The sequence below is a fragment of the Choloepus didactylus genome, chromosome 18 (assembly GCF_015220235.1).
Source record: "Choloepus didactylus isolate mChoDid1 chromosome 18, mChoDid1.pri, whole genome shotgun sequence".
Lineage (NCBI taxonomy): Eukaryota > Metazoa > Chordata > Mammalia > Pilosa > Megalonychidae > Choloepus > Choloepus didactylus.
Window position 1 is genome coordinate 57793733 of NC_051324.1, and position 15915 is coordinate 57809647.

Consider the following 15915-nt stretch of genomic DNA (forward strand, 5'->3'; position numbering starts at 1 on the left):
ACCCAAAATCCCAAGCTCTTTCTTTTCCACCATGCTGACCCAGTTATCCCCTATAGTCCATTCTCTGTGGGCAGCCATATGGTCTTTTAAAAATGTAAATCAATTCTAGAAAAAAATACGGGTGAGTTTGCTTTTTAATAATATCAGAGTGTTGACGGTCATAAAGAAAACAGTGACAAACTCGATGACATAAGAATTAAATTTTTTCATGGCAAGAAAAATGCCATAAACAAATTCAAAATTCAAATGACGAACAGGTAAAAATATGTTATTTATTAGAGGCAAACAGCTAATTCCCTAATATAAAAAGAGCTTCTATAAAAAAATTAATTATAAGGAAAATATCAACAACTCTAGAAAATAAGTAAAAGGTAAGTATAGGTGGTTGAAAACATGAAATGCAGTTGGCTCTTAAATATTTGAAAAGACAGCCAGACTTACACATAATAAAATAAGTCTCTCTCCTGCTTAAAGTCCTTCAAAGGCGATTCATCATACTCTGATTTAAACTCAAACACCTTCCAATGGTCTACAAGGTTCTATATGGTCTGGTCTCACCCACCAGGCTGACCCCATATCATCTTACTCCCTCTTGCTCAAGCCACACTGACCTCCTGGCTCTTCCTTCAACAGGCCTGGCTCTTTTCTGCCTCAAGGTCTTTGTACTAACTTTCCTCTGCCTGGCATTTCATGGTTCAAAATAAATGTCACCTCTTTGAAAGGCCCTCCCTTACCTCCTAATCTAAAGTAACCACACCATTATTCTTTATCATATCAGTTTATTTTAATTCTTTTTGCAGCAATTATTATATATATTTTTTCAACATTTGGGTGACCTGTGTTTATTGACTATTTTTCTCTTAATGACACGTCTCTATTTCCTACCGCCTGCATGTCTAGTAATTTTTATTGTATATTGGACATTGTAGATGTTATAGGAAGTCTGGATTTTCCATGGTATATTGGACATTACAGTTGATATATTATAAGAAGACTGAATTTTTTTTATCTCCCTATAAAGAATGTTGAATTTTGTTCTGGCAGGCAGTTGAGTTATTGGTGGATCACCTCGATCCTATGGAGGCATGGTTTTTGGCTTGTTAGGGGTGGGGTTGTTTTGATTTTGCCCTTAGAACTAGGGCACAGCCCTTAAGCTTGGATTTAGTCATGAGGTAAGGCCCTTCTGGAGTTTAAAGGAAAACATGAGGTGATTGCCAAGCCTCTCTAACTTGGTGGAACTTTAATTCCAAATGCTGTTTTCTCAGCACCAGGCAGCAACTGAAATCTCTGCTTCCCAGCTGCTGTTTCTTGCTGGGCTTTTCGGTCTCACTCTGCAAATGCAGAGTTTAGGAATTGCCGAGGACTTGAGGACAATTTGCACAAGGATTCTCTATGTCTTCTTCCTTTCTGGGATTTTGCCTCTCAATTTCTAGCCTTTCTGGGGGCCCCAAACTGGTCTTCTCTCTGGTAAAACTGTCACTTTCTGTCTGAGCTCCTCATGTTGGGCAATGCTCTTGAGGAAAAGTGGTGGAATGTGGCGCTCACCTAATTTGCCTCCTTTTTTCAAGGACTGTTTCTTCTCCAGCATCTGCTTACCTTTGTTTTCTCTCTAGTGCCTTCCAAACACTGCATTTTCTATTTTATCCTGAGATTGTAAGCATTCTGGGCCAGAAAGTTCGTCTGATACAAGCTCCTACCCCCACCCCCACCAGTTCTGGAACCAGAACTCCTTATCTGACATGTTCTTGTTTATTTTCTGTCTCCCCTTTAGTTCAGAAGCTCCTTGAGAACCGTCTGTCTTCTCCACCACTGTTTCCTGTCACTCTGCCTGACACTCAGCAGTGCTTAGGAAGTCCTAAAAGAACAAATGAATGAATCCCATGTCTAGACAATAATCACAACCAGCCAGCCCATTTTTCTGCCCTTGTCACCAAGGCCAGATTAATTTTCCTAAAAATCACCTCCCACAGCTCTTGTCACTGAGTGCTCAAAACACTGCCGATGGAAGGGGCAGGGACACTGGTCACTCTACCTGCCAAGAGCACCAAGATGGGGATCCTCTGAACAAGACACACGTGGGCTTCCTGAAGGACCACTAGTGCAGATGCCACAGCTCATCCTCCCCCATCTCTGGGGCCCCTCCCTCAATCTGATCCTTCCCTTCCAGACATCCTCCAGAAACCATCAACTGGCCTCAGGATTTAACCCAGGCCTGCTCAAGCTTCCTTTAAGGACTGGGTGTTTCATTCTCAGAACTCCACTCTGTGAGTACAGTGAGCAGTAGCAGCAAGTGGCCCTTGGCAGGGGTAGGGAGAGGGCCTGGGACTGGAAAAGGGAGAAAACGTTGCTTGCTTTTACAGATACTTCTCAGAGACAGGAGTGGACCATGGAGCCGAAAACTTCACAGGAGCCCACAATAGCCAAGGGGAACAATGACTTCCCTTCCTCCCCAACCAGAAAACCCACCTGTGGGTTAAATTGACTCCCATCAGGCTGTTCTGTTGTACCAAACGGCAAACTAAAGGTCCTAAAGAGGTCCATGTGAGGTGAGAGAGGCCAACCCTGGATCAGGCCCACCTCCCCTCACTTGACAAAAGAGGAAACTGAGGCAAATGAGGGTGGGGATTAGGATGTCCAATTACAGTACCTTTCAAGGCCTCAGTTTCCTCCTATCCCTTGAGGCATGGCTGAAAGTCCCCTCCTCCCTCTGGCATCCCAGGTTCATGGGTTCAAATTCACTTATCTTCCTGGAGTACCTGGTACACACATAGCATGTTCTGACAATGCAGGGGCCACAAGGAACCTCATGGCATCACCCCTGCCCTCACAGGACTTATAATCTAGTTGGATAGGAACCGTGGGTTTGGACATGGCAGGATATGAGGGCAAACAAGTCCTAAAAATCCCAGGTGTCCTGGGGTAGGGAGGGAGCTCTGTGCCTTCCAGGGCAGGGAACTCAGCCTGGGCAGAGATCTGAAGACACCAGAGGATCCGGAAGAGTAGATGGCGAGGAATACAGGACCCAGGGCTGCGTCAGCAGTGAATGGGAAAAGGGTGAGGAATTTGGAGGCAGAGGAGAGATCTGCAGGGGAAGTACAAAGCACAGGACAGACTTAGGGGAATTCTTGAAGGCGGATCCCGTGGACTCTGCCACGCAGGTGGCCAGGGGCTCTCAGGACAGCAGTGTCCACCCAACGTCAAGGGGTGGGCCGTGTCCCTCACAGAGAGAGCCCAAAGGAGGAGGAGGAAGCTCAGCCTTGGCATAGCAGGAAATACTAGGGGAGACGGAAGGGAGCCAAAGCCTTTCAATAACTGACTCTGTGTTCTTTGCGTATGAGATCACACCAGGCACACAGGAAGCAGGTGGAGGGGGCTCAAAGCACAGAATCCTGGTGCCCCATCCTGAGAAGACCTCCTCCAGCCTGCCCCACCCCAACCCTCACTCCACATGCCTGGGGAGCATGTCTGGTGTCAGTGTAGGGAGTGAGATGCCTGCCCCTCACTAGGATCTTGGTATTGTCCTAATCAAGGACAAAGATGACCTCTTGTATTTTGCTGGCTATTTTATACTGTGACTGGCATGGGGCTATGTACCAAGCTGTGGCTCAATATGTACTTGTTCAGTGAATGAATAAATGAATGAAGCTGTGCCAGGAACTGTACACTGAGCATCAGCTGGATGTGATTCATGCAGTCATTCAAAGGGTATTTATTGAGAATTTCTTAGCTGTCAGGCATGGTGCTAGGCACTGATGGTATAGTGGGGACAATAGAGACACGATCCCTGCCCTTATCGCCATATGGTCTGGGAGGGCACTGGGCTCTACATTGAAGATAAGGAGAAGAATCACAGAATCCTTGACCTCATTTAGCTGCCCATAGACTCTGGCTTTTATTTCCCTTTCCTGTCTTCTTATATACACTGCACCTCTGGCCATGTGGGTGGGCACACAGCTCCTCTAGGCCAATCATAGTGTCCCTCTCCCCAACCACAGCAACTGAGCACATAACTCAAACAGGGCTAATCAGAGCCCTCTCCAGGAATACACCATTTCCTCTTTCTGTTGAGACTGCAGACTGGGGCTGCCAGTGGCCATGTTTCCTACCATGAGGAAAGGACCTTTCTGCAGTCGGAAAGCATGGCAATAATATATCAAGAGCAGCAGAGACGAGCAGAGCCGAGAGATGGAAGGACAAAACGAGTTCCAGTGGTGCTGAACGGCCTGCCCCACGTACCTGCAGCTCTTCCTGCTGACCTGAGTCACTTAGGACCCTTTGCAGCCACAGGGGCTCCCACATCCCTTTTTGTTAAACTTGTTTGCATTGGGTTTCTGTTCCTCATAACCAAAAGGATCCTGATTAATCCACAGCCCTATGTCTTGGGGCAGGGCCCTCCTCACGGTCCTCACCACTAACCCATTGTCCTTACTCCCCTGGAGGCTGCTGCTCTGCCTCTTGCAGCATCTGAGCTCCCCTCCTAACCACTGTCCTGGCTCTTCCCTCTGGGGTCCTGTCATCCCTGGTGGAGGAGAAGCATTGAGGAAGAGCTGTCCTAGGTACTACGGGGAAATTTTAACAAATCAGACCATAGGCCTCAGCCCCCATGGTGTTTGCAATGAAGCTGGAGAAGCAGAATTCAGGAAGCAATCCATGAAAAAGCTGCAAACAACACATCAACAAGCATGCGAAACAGACCGTTGGAGCTCATTTTTACTGCATGTTTGGGGGTGAGCTGTGGGACAGAAATGGCTTTTCCAGATAACTGAAGTGTGAGAGGAAAAGTGCCTCCTCCTTGGTGATCCAAGGGACCCAGCCTGGAAATTCACTCAGGCGCTCAGAGGCAATTGGATTTTAAAGCTATTTGCCCTATTCTGAACAAGCACTGTCTGTTGCCTCCCTGTTGACTGGTCCCGTGATCTCCTTTCCCTTCCTGTCTGCCTTAAGGTTCATGCAATGCTTTGGTGGAGTCCTGTGGATGAGCGCCAAGGCTTGACCACAAACAGTCTGCTCCCAGGAACCCAGCTCTCAGCGGCCGCTGCAGCTTCCCCGGACTCCGCCCAGCAGCAGAGGCAGCCAGAGGTCTGACCTGGGAGGAGCCGGCCGCTCTCCATTACAAACCCAAGGCGTCGCTGCCGGAGAAAGCAGATGGGAAGTTAATGCTAGCACAGTGCGTGGCACACAGCAGACTCAACAAATATCTGTTGCATGAGAGGCATGTCCACCCAAACTGTGAAAGGCACAAGCGGAGACAAGGACAAGGAGGGTGTTCCAAGATGGGGGAAACGGCAGAAGCAAAGGCTGGAGACAGGAACGCGGGGCCTAGCGGCCAGTCTGGCTCAGCTCCTGCCGAGAGCCCAAAAGGCAGAGAGCTGGGGGCTGACGACTCGGGGCTGGCTGGCAAGCCCCAGAGGCCAACGGAGTTGGTCCTGGGGAGCATGGCAGGGCAGCCTCCAGCTCCTGAGCCAACCCGGCCCCCAGGTCCTCCCCACCCTGTCCCCCACCCTAGGCCATGCAGAGGTGAGGGGTCATCCTAGGGAGAGCCAGGGGGGCTGTCCCATCTGCCAGCCAAGAGGAGCAGATGTTTTCAATGAGCTGCTTGGCCCTGAGGCCAGGCCTGGAAATGTCCCTGAGTCAGCAGAAGCTGCCAACCCTGCCCTGCAGAGGGGCCAACCCTGGGGACCCAGCACTCCATCCCCGCCACCCGTCGGAGGGTGTGGGGCGGCTGCACGCACATGCAAGCACACAGGACAGGAGGCAGGCGACTCTGGGTGGGGGGTGGGGGTCCGTGAGGGCAGGAGTCATGATATCGGCTCCTCAAGGCCTGTCCGACTGTGCAATATCATATCTCCCCCCCACTCAAGTCCTTGACTGTTGTAGGCTTTCCTCTCCCCTCTGTGATTTTGACACTCCCCTCCCTCCTCCCCAACCCGCCCTCCATTCCAGCCAGGCCAAACTGCTTGCCCTCCACTGCTTACAGTGTGCGTGACTAAGCAGCGCTGCTCTGGGGCTTTCACATGAGTGTGTCTCTTCAGCTGCTGTGAATTTGCTCCATCGTTAGTTACCAAAGATGCCTCCCCACCCCCCACCCCCCCTAAAATGTATGTGTTGTAGGAAGTGATATCCTGCATTCTAGGAAGCAAACTGTTGGGAATGGATTAAGAGGTGGGACTGTCTCCCCAATTTTTTCTACATCTCTAGAAACAGATGCAAGAGAAGTGTGCATGGAGGGGGAGGGAGGGAGAGCATGGAAATCCGTGCAAGTACAGAAGGGCAACTTTCACCCTTCCCGTGGCTCTGAGGGGACGTCCGCTGGGACCGCAGGTGCTGTGTGCTGCCGGGCTGGGCCCCTGGGGCACAAATCCTCATCGGCCTTTCCCTTGTGATTTGATGGTGTTTGATCTCATCCCCTGCTGGCTTTTGTCTTCTCAGCCCTGTCCTTTCCCAGGCCCCGTCTTGCAGGATGAAGGGGGCAGCCGCCGAGCCCCAACAAGGCCAGTTTCGCCTCTAAATCCCGGTCCACCCGGCCCCGCGCGCTCTCGGGCAGCGCCCCCGACTCCGTTCCGCTGCCCTTTTCGCCCCGCTCTTCCTCACGGGGGTCGTCCAGGGCTGGCCCCCCAGCCCGAGCATCCCAGGGGCCCTCGCACCCTGACCTCTTCCTTCCTCATCCCCGCTCCTTGGATCTGGGGCGCCGGGACCCATCTGTCCCTGGAGTTTCAGGTCTTCGCGGCTGCTAAGCCCACTGCCCACCCCGCGCCGCGCCCCACGTCTCCGCCGGACGCCCCTCCGCGTCCTATCGCCGAGCCCCCCCCCCCCAGGCCGCCCCCCACCCCGGCTCGGCTCTGCAAACGCCGGCCCCGCGTGACCCGCGAACCCCGGCGCCGTCTGCGAGCCCGCAGCCAAAACAAACAGCCCGAGAGCCACTTCCTTCTCCGTGGGGGGAGCTTTCCCAACGACAGCCGGCGCGGGGCAGGACAGGAAGTGGCTTTCTGGGCCAGCACAATCCAACCTCACTGACCAGGCCTCGAAGGGCAGATTTCAGGGGAGGCGGAGGCGGAGCCCAGGGCTGCATTTCTAGACGGAGGGCGGGCGCGTGGGCGGGAGTGGATGCGTGTCCCGGCGCGCCCGCAAGTCACATCCCTGCCAAAGCCCGCTCCTTGCATCACGAATCCGAGAGCTCACAAAGGGCCCCGATCACAGCCCCAGGTCCATCAGTCCCTCCATATATGGTTGTGGATGAATAAATGAATGGGTGACTGGATGAATGAATGAATGAATTAGGAGACACCCAAGCACTTTTGGGGAGAGCAATTTTTTTTTATTGGTTTGGCAAAGTGGCTGCAGGGGTGTGTATGTCAGGGGTAACCTAGATTTAAAATATCAGAAGCCCCCTGTTCCCTGTACAGTTAACAGAAATGAAGAACTTCCTTCAGATCTTCCTGCATTTTCCAAATTTTCCATGGTGAAATATAAATTAGTTTTCTAGGTAAAAAAAAATTTGGATGTCTACACCCAGAAAAGAAATGTACAGAGAATTACATTAAAATGTAATTGATTTGTCTGTGACAAACTGAGATTTAAATGTTAACATTCAATTCACAAGAAACATTTTTGGACAAGTTTTTGGTAGCAGGCTTTTGAATAACACTTGAAAAAAAGGAGAGGGAGTCCCATCCATGTGCACCGGAGGTCCTCACTGGCCAAGGCCCAGGCTCTATCCTGTTCTCTCCATGTCCTGAGTGTCTGCCTGGCACAGCCTGCACTTGCAATAAATGTTTGTTGAAGGACAGTATGAATATGAATTGCTCTTGCAATTCATCTTGTCAACTTTTTTTTTAAATTCAGTTTTACTGAAATATATTCACATACCATTACAATCACCCACAGTGTACGATCAATTTCATCAACTCTTTATAATGTGGAAACTGAAACACAGAAAGGTAAAGTGACTTGTCCAAGAACATTCAAGCAATTGGAACCATGACCTTTTTCTTTAAAGTCCTAAACAGCATAATACCAGTATTTGCTTATACAGATTGACCATATAATTTAGTGTCCAAATCAGGACACTTTTGAGAATGCAAGGGGGAGTGAGTTATAATTACACCGGGACAAGGAGAAACCGGGACTGTCCCAGGCAAACTAGGACATATGGCCAGCTGGCACTTAACAGAAAAAGACAAAATTAGTGAGAGCTAATGTTTACCATGTGTTGTGAGAAGCCGGTGCTGGGCTCCAAGGCTTTCCATACATCCTCTTGATAATCCTCATTGCAACCCTCAGAAGTAGGTAAAATTCCTGTCTCCACTTTAAAGTTGAGGAAACTGAGGCACCAAGAGAGTACACATCTAGACTACCCAGTTAATAAAGAGTAGAGCTAGGATGGGAGGTCAGGAAATCAGGTTCCGGAGCTAAGCCCCAATAACTATTCCAGGTATTTTAAACTGATAGCCCACGGGCAAGTTTTGTTTGGCCTTCACAGTGTGTGGAAGAAAAGTGAGCCAGCATTTAAAATTCAGGAGATTTCACAAAATACCTGGATTTCCAGCTTCTTTCGGAAACACTTGGAGGACTGACCACACTTGGCAGCCAGCACTCCTGCCAGGTGCCAGTCACAGGGGCTGGGCTCAGTTGCCACCTGGGAGGGAGGGTGGGTTCACCAGCTTGCCACAGTCCCTACCCATCCCTTTTGCCCTGCCCCACTCCCACGACACTGAGGAGGAATGAGATGACCATATATTATCAGGCTTGCACCACTGCTATTCTCAGAGTGGAGAGACATCCCTCAGTGTCCGGGTCTCTATTAAGAATGACCAGAAGAGTCTGTCTATTTCAAAACTAAAAAAGGAAAAGGGGGGAGAGTGGTGATCCTCCAAATTAGGCTCCACTCCCGTGCAACATATGTCCCTGTGACATGCTGCATTCTTTTCATGAGACGTGGCTGGAGCACAGCACAACACAACTCTGGAATTATGACACGTTGCACAAGCTTCTGATCTACTCTCTGGCAATTTCCTGACCTTTCTGACGTGGCAGCATTCGAGGACTACTTGTTTGGTTCCAAAACGCTGTCTCCTAAAAGTGAAGCATAGCACTCTTTAAAGTGAAGTGAATTTAAAATCCTTTTTGTTCGGGGACCTTCATGACCTCCCTTGAACTATGTGCTGAAGATAAAACGCATGCCGATTTCTGCAAGGACTGGCGAAGGGGACCGCACCCTCCTTCTCTGACAGGCAGCCTGTGGAGTGGTTGGGGAGGGTGGTTCTGATCTGGACCTCTCTGAGTTCACATCCCTGCTTGGGCATCAATTTGGGGAGGACACGCATAAGACATGCCTCATGGGTTTCTGGAAAGATTCACTGAGAAAACGTGTGGAGACGCCCTCTACCTGGCAAGCACTGGATAGCTGAAGGCCATTATTCCTTGATGTTTAAGCAAGAGCCTTTACCCTGACTGGGGCCTGCACAGCACAGAGCCCAGGCTTCCAAGACACTATGATCTGGAGAAGAAACGATAAAAGAAATAAGGCCAAGGGCTTGAGTGTTTAAACTGCTCTTCAGAAGAACTAAAAGAAAAATAAACCCACAATCCAGATGCGAAATCCTCTCCCGATTCCCACAGGTGCAGGGTCCATCGTCACCGCAGTCTGTCCCGGCCTCTGGAACTTCAGACCCCTCCTCAGGTGTAGCTGGAAGGGAGCTGGTGAGGGGAAGAGGCCCGTGGAGAGCGTGTTGGGGAAAACTGTGTGTGTGTGTGTGGGGGGGGGGTTCTGGGAGGACAACGGCACATCGGGGCATGCCTCTCTCTGCCACATTCCGATTCTGCAGAAATAACCCCAAAGGGCAGCAGTAAAGGGAAAATGAGGTCACAAAATAGGCAGCTGGAAGGGAGCGTGTGGAAGGAGGCGGGGCAGTGGCCGCACCGCTTGGCCTGGGAGATGCTGGGACAGGAGGAAGAGGGAGAGTTGCCCGCTGGGACTCAGGCACCCCGAGAATGGGAGGGGATGAGTGGGGGCTGTATGGCTGAGGACTGAGATGGAGTCTAGGGGTTCAAGTTCTGACCAGCCAATTACAATCTAAATGACCTAGGGGACTCCGGCTGTGTTCTTACCTGTAAAATGACTTCTAAAGAACCCTCCCTGCCTCATCCCAGGTTACAGGGGTGCTGCACAATATTGCAATGATCCATTTAGGGGTCTGTCTCCCCCACAGTCAGTTCCTTGAGAGCAGGAGCTGTGTCTTGTCTGTGGTCTCCCCAGTGCCTTGCACACAGCAGGTGCTCAATGCAAGGGTACTGAACTGAGCTTGACAAGGGGAGATGGAAAGGCAGGTTACCCCGGGTTGTAATGTGCAAGTGCTTAACATCCTCTACATTATAAATGTCTTTAAAACCAGATCATCAAAACAAAACAAAACAAAACAAACAAAAAAACAAATCAACATACAGACAGAGTAGAAGGGAATAGGGAAACAGATTATTTACTATGCTAAGAGCCTGGGATTATGGGTAACTTTCTTTTATATCATTATAATGTTTCAGAGTAAATAAAACTGAGGTGGGGGAGACACAGGGGTATCTTAAGGTCTTCACAGGAACCAAATCTTACTGTCTTTTCCACATAATCCGACATGGTGCTCAGTAAACGTCTGGTGGGTTTAACCTGCTTTGCCCTCGACAGCCACAAGGGTCATACAACCCCACCCTACTCCCACCATCACCATTTTGATGAAATTGGGACCTACAATAATACACTAGACTTGACCTACATAGGAATATTTGTGCAGGTCCCCCCAAATTACTTTCCTTTTTTTCCACCCTTTAACCCTTTCCTGATTCCTTCCCTACCTGTTAAACACCATATAACAATAACAACAAAAGCACCACTCCCACAATCATAACCATTCCCCCCTCCCTAATATTGATTACATATTAATGGAGTGGGCTCACGATGGCAGTGAGACACTCTAGGGCTCCATCTCCCCACAGAAGCTTTGAGCAATCAGCATGAATTGGCAAAACAACACCTTTCTCAAAGTTCCAGAAAACAGTTAAAGGATTGCAGGAACAAGACAAGTGCCAAATCAAGGAAAAGACACCTTTAAAGCAGTAGGATCTAATGATGCCCTGGCTGGCCCCTCCTCAAGTCCCTCACTGGCTCAGCAGGGAGCCTGTCCATGCTCCTTGTGCAGGTCCCTGGTCCCAGTTCTGGAAGGAACAGAGCAACCCTCACGCCCATCCTAGGAGCACGTATGTCTGGTCCAGTCTGCTTGTTGGTGGCCTGAAGGACTGAACCAGGAGACTCATCGTGGGCTCGCAGTTCCAGAACTTTCACTGCATATAGATGCAACTCTTAGAGCTCTCCTACAGAATGCTACAGGAGAGCAGTCGAGTCACAGCTGCCTGGGGCAAGGGACTGCAGGCTGTACGACATGCACTGCAGTGCTGGTACTGAGAGGAGACATTCCCTAGGGAAGACGGGACACTCATATCCATGTAAATGGGGAAATTTCTAGAGCTACACACATGCCCAAGACGAGACACATGCACAGAAAGGACAAGGGAAGACCTTATGCTGTTGCCTTGAACTGTGCTCCAAATTCACTATATGGCTATGCTTGAAAGGAGAGCACTCACCACACAGCTCAATCTGCATAGATTGGGAAAGGTTTTCTTTTTTCTGTTTTTTTTTTTTTTTCCTGTTAGTTCCTGGCATTCAGGCAATCTCTGTCATAACACTAGCTAAATGCAAGCTTAAGGGACAGACACCTAAGAGTCTAAATTCCAGCAATAATACATTAAAATATCAAAATGTCCAGGTTTCAACAAAAGATTACAAAACAAACAAAAAACAAAACAAACAAAAAACAAAAAACCAGGAAGTGATGGCCCACGCAAAGGAGAAGATTAAAGCATTAGAAACTTAGAAACCATCATGAAGAGGACAAGACCTAGGATATAAGAGGCAAAGATTTTAAATAAGTGGTGCTAAATGTGGTTAAAGAAATAAAGGAAAACTTGGACAAAGAGCTAAAGGACATTAGGAAAACAATAGATGAATACAGAGAATATCAATAATGAGACAGAAATTATGAAAAAGAACCAAACAAAGCAGAAGACCTCAGTAACAGAAATAAAAAAATTCCCTAGAGGGGGACAATAGCAGATTTGTGCTAGCAAAAGAAAGAATTAGTGAATCAGAAGATAAGACAATTGAAATCATTCAATCTGAGGTGTGGAAAGAAGAAAAACTGAAGAAAAGTGAGCCTGAGGAACCGTTAAGCATACACATTGTGGGAGTCCCAGAAGGAGAAGAAAGAGAGATGGGGCAAAGAGATTATTCAAAGAAATAATGGCTGAAAACTTCCCAAATTTAACAAAAGACATGAATACACACATCCAAGATGGTCAAGGAACACTAAACAGGGTAAACCCAAAGAGACCCACACTGGGGCGCATTACAATCAAACTGTTGTATGCTAAAGATAAAGAGAGAATTCTGAAAGCCATTATAGAGAATCAAAGTGTCAAGTACAAGGGAGCCTCAGTAAGATTAAATGTCAGTTTCTTATCAGAAACCATGAGGCAAAAAGACAGTGGGATGACATATTTAAAGTGCTGAAAACAAAAAATTGTCAACCAAGAATTCTATATCTGGCAAAACTGTCTTTCAAAAATCAGAGTGAGATTAAGTCATTCCCAGATAGTCAAAAGCTGAGGAAGTTTGTACCACTAGACAGGCCCTATAAGAAATGCTAAAGGGAATTCTGCAGGTTGATAGGAAATAACACAAGACAATTGACTGAAGCCACATAAAGAAATAAAGATTACCAGTAAAGATAATGACATGGGTAAATAGAAATATCAGTACTATTGTATTTTTGGTTTGTAATTCCACTTTTTACTTCCTACAGGATCTAAAATGCAAATGCATAAAATGTAATGATAAATCAGTGGTTTTGGACTCATAATGTACAAATATGTAATGTGTAGCAACAAGTACATAAAAGTGGGAGGACGGAGGGTGTTCTAGTTTGCTAATGCTGCCAGAATACAAAACACCAGAAATGGATTGGCTTTTATAAAAGGGGGTTTATTTGGTTACACAGTTACAGTCTTAAGGCCATATAGTGTCCAAGATAATGCATCAGCAATCAGGTACCTTCACTGGAGGATGGCCAATGGCATCCGGAAAACCTCTGTTAGCTGGGAAGGCACGTGGCTGGCGTCTGCTCCAAAGTTCTGGTTTCAAAATGGCTTTCTCCCAGGATGTTCCTCTCTAGCAAGCTTGCTCCTCTTCAAAACGTCACTCACAGCTGCACTGAGTTCCCTCTGCCCATCAGCTCATTTATATGGCTCCACTGATCAAGGCCCACCCTGAATGGGTGGGGCTATGCCTCCATGGGAATATCTCATCAGAGTCATCACCCACAGCTGGGTGGGGCACATTCCAAGCAAATCTAATCAGCACCAAAATGTCTGCCCCACAAGACTACATCAAAGATAATGGTGTTTGGGGGACACAATACATTCAAACTGGCACAGAGGGTTATAGGAACAATCTATATATTATCAAAGTTAAATTGGTATCCAAGTAAACAAGACTGTTACAGATTTAGGATGTTAAATTTAAGCCCCCACGGTAACTACAAAGAAAATATCAGAGAACATGCAAGCTCATAGAGACAGAAACTAGAGTACAGCTTGCCAGGGGTAGGGGGTAGGGGCGATAGGGAATTAATGCATAATGGGTGTAGAGATTTTGTTTTGGGAGATGGGAAGGTTTTAGTAGTGGAAAGTGGTGAGGATACTGTGACATTGTGAATGTGATTAATCCCACCAAAATGGAGTGCTAGGGAGTGGCAGATAAGGGAAAGTTTATGTTGTATGTATATTCCACAATTAAAAAGGAGAGAAAGCGAGAGGAGGGGCAAGATGGCGGCATAGAGAGGAGTGGAATTTAGTTAGTCCCCTGGAACAACTAATAAACAACTAGGAATAACTAATAAATAATTTGGAATAACTGCTGGGAGACAACCGTGACTGTCCACACATCATACACCAACCTGGATTGGGGGGAATGCCTGAGATTGCACGATGGAATCTGTAAGTAAAAGCTGTGGAACTGTGCCGAGAGCCCCCCCCCCCCCCCACAGCAGTCTGAGCTGCAAAACCTTGCTGTGGTGGAAACTAGTGGCCCTCTCCAAGTGGAGCGAGCAAATATAGCTCAGCTGAGTTCCAACTGGGGTTTTTGTTAGCAAATGTGGACTGCTGAATACAAGCTACAAACCCCCAACAAGGAGGCAGAAGTTTTTAGTGACGACTGACCTTAGAAAACCCGAGAACTCATCTGACCTGGGAGGGGGAGCCCAGAGGACCAGGTGTTACCTCTGGCTGACGAGTGAATCTGGGGGGATGTGTACTGGCTCCAAAGGGGGGCTTTATGTCCCTTTTTCTCTCTCTCAACCTGAGGGGCTCAGAAGAGAGGGATTCGCAGCCATTTTCAGTTCCCAGTGCTCTGACCCAGACAGGGAAGGAGATAACAGTGTCAGAGAGACAACAATTCAAATGCAGATGAAACTCCTGAGGGGGTTTATCTTCTCTAAGAGTAAGGAGGTGGGACCCAGCTTTCCCTTCAGAACCAGACCCCAGAGCCTGGAGGAAAACAGCCAAAACAGAAACTGAAGGGGCCACATCTCCTTACACCAGTCGGGAGCAACAGGCTGGCAGGCACCACCTACTGGGCAGGTTAGGAAAAGCACAGTGACTGGAGACCTCACAGGAAAGTCTGTCATTCCTCTAAGATACTCCCTGAACATAGCCCCATTCTGAGACCTGAACCTATTCTGGTCTGGGAAAATCTGGCTGGGGTAACCAAGGAAACCAGATGCCTAGACAACAGAAAACTACAATCTATACTAAGAAAAATGAAGATATGTTCTAGTCAAAGGAACAGACTTACACCTCAATCAAGATACAGTTGAGATATTGTTTCACTTTAATGAAACAATCTATTAAACATTTTCAAAGAAATATGCTAAAGGAAATAAAAAAACAAATCAATGAGTTCAGGGAAGATATAACAGGAGACTAAGGCTATAAAAAAATACTGGGTGAACATAAAGTAGAAATCTAAAGTTTAAAAAAACAACTGGCAAAATCTATGGATATGAAAAGCACAAGAGATGAAAGACACAATGGAGACATACAACAGCAGATCTCAAGATGCAGAAGAAAACACTCAAGAACTGCAGAACAAGACACCTGAAATCCTACACACAAAAGAATAGGTAGGGAAAAAAATGGAAAAATATGAGCAACGTCTCAGGGAATTGAAGGATAATAAGAAATGCAACAATATATGTGTCATGGGTGTATCCCAGAAGGAGGAGAGAAGGGAAAAGGGGCAGAAGCAGTAATAGAGGAAATAATCAATGAAAATTTCCCATCTCTTATGAAAGACATAAAATTACAGATCCAAAAAAACACAGCATACCCCAAACAGAATAGATCTGAATAGGCCTACACCAAGACACTTAATAATGAGACTATCCAACATCAAAGACAAAGAGAGAATACTGAAAGCAGCAACAGAAAAGTGATCCATCACATACAAAGGAAGTTGTGTGGATTTCTCAATAGAAACCATGGAGGCAAGAAGGAAGTGGTGTGATATCTTTAAGATACTGAAGAGAAAATCCGCGAACCAAGAATCCTATACCCGGCAAAACTGTCCTTCAAACATGAGGGAGAGAGGCGGGGCAAGATGGCAGACTGGTGAGCTGTATGTTTTAGTTACTCCTCCAGGAAAGTAGGTAGAAAGCCAGGAACTGCGTGGACTGGACACCACAGAGCAATCTGACTTTGGGCATACTTCATACAACACTCATGAAACGTGGAACTGCTGAGATCAGCGAAATA

General features: G+C 47.6%; 1 protein-coding gene and 1 long non-coding RNA gene across 3 annotated transcripts in view; both read right to left on the reverse strand.

Annotated features, from left to right (window-relative positions):
- The window catches only part of MRC2 (mannose receptor C type 2), a 65768-nt gene that overhangs the window by 23888 nt on the left and 25965 nt on the right, over positions 1-15915 (reverse strand). The gene's annotated exons all lie outside the window — the stretch shown is intronic.
- On the reverse strand, positions 7617-8223 carry LOC119513760. Its single transcript, XR_005212692.1, has 3 exons — positions 8204-8223; positions 7867-7922; positions 7617-7754 (listed from the first exon to the last, which is right to left on the reverse strand). It is a non-coding gene; the product is annotated as an uncharacterized LOC119513760 (long non-coding RNA).